Raw genomic sequence first — 1288 nt, forward strand, 5'->3', positions numbered from 1 at the left:
AATCATAAATGGGCGAATTATATGAATAATTATGGCAACTGGAATTTAGTATAAAATTGACAAATTATAATTTATTTATTAAAATTATAATTTATTTAATTCGAATGACTAAATTTCGTTTATTTTCATGAAAATTGCAAACAGAAAATCAATTCGTTCCATCATCTCTTTTGATTACACCGACAATCGATTCTCGACTTCCATTTAGCAATAAGAAAAATAGGGAAACGTCCCTGGGTGAGAAAGCATTCTCCTACCCGAGATTAGCTATTACAAAAAGAACAAGGGGTAACAGTCGAGGAAACAATCAACGAAGGGAAGAGTTACAGCTGGCCAGAGCGAGAAAAGAAAATTCATGGCCCTTCGTGTCTAGGCACCACTGAGAAACCGGATGGAATCCTCTTCCTCGGCGACCCTTCCGGGTCCCGAGGATTAGCACGCAGGGAGGGGGATCGAAGATGGGGTGATTTGTGGCCGACGGGGCAAATAGATTTTTGTGGCCACCCGAATTCTCTCTACATCCCCCCTCCTCCTCTTCCTTCGTCGACGCGTCAAACCAGAAAACTGTTGGCCTTCTTCTGTTTACCTAACGAAATTGCCTCATACGTTCATACAATAGTATACATACATAATTATTTTAATTCAGCGTGTGTGTGTGTGTGTGTGTAAAATATTAAAACTGATAAATTATAGCAAGTGAAGCACTGCATGATTCTATTAAAATTCTAATAAAATAAATAATAAAATTAAATAATAATAAATAATTGTAATAAAATTTTTGAAATTATTATATAAAGACTTTAATAGAATTATAATTAGATATTACGTGAATCTAATAAACGACACATTAACCTGTGTATGATTTCCTTCATGTTGACAATAGAGTAATTAGCTCGTATTAAATCATACGCTTAAACAGTCGGGGATTTCGATTTATTAAATCGGTAATTGCGACAGTCGAATTATGGTGTAATTAAATGAATTAGAATATTCTGTAACGAGGCGCGAGTCTTAAGTCGGCGCGGGGTGGGTTCGGGGTAAACGAGATCGCGAGGAGGATCGTTAATCCTCGCGACGGCGACGGCTTAATACGTCGGGCAAACGGTTTTCAGTGGCGTCAGCCATGTTCCCGAACCGAGAACGAGAAAACCGGGCAGGAGCGGAACCCCTAAGCCCCGGGGAAATTGCTCCCGGATCGCGGAATCGCGACATACGCCCGAGGATTAGCCCTGCGTTTAGCCAACCTGTTACCCAAAGTCGCTACAGATGGGCTCCACTCTCTCTCTCT

Source organism: Ceratina calcarata, unplaced genomic scaffold (assembly GCF_001652005.2).
Source record: "Ceratina calcarata isolate Rehan_Ccalc_2016 unplaced genomic scaffold, ASM165200v1 scaffold234.2, whole genome shotgun sequence".
Lineage (NCBI taxonomy): Eukaryota > Metazoa > Arthropoda > Insecta > Hymenoptera > Apidae > Ceratina > Ceratina calcarata.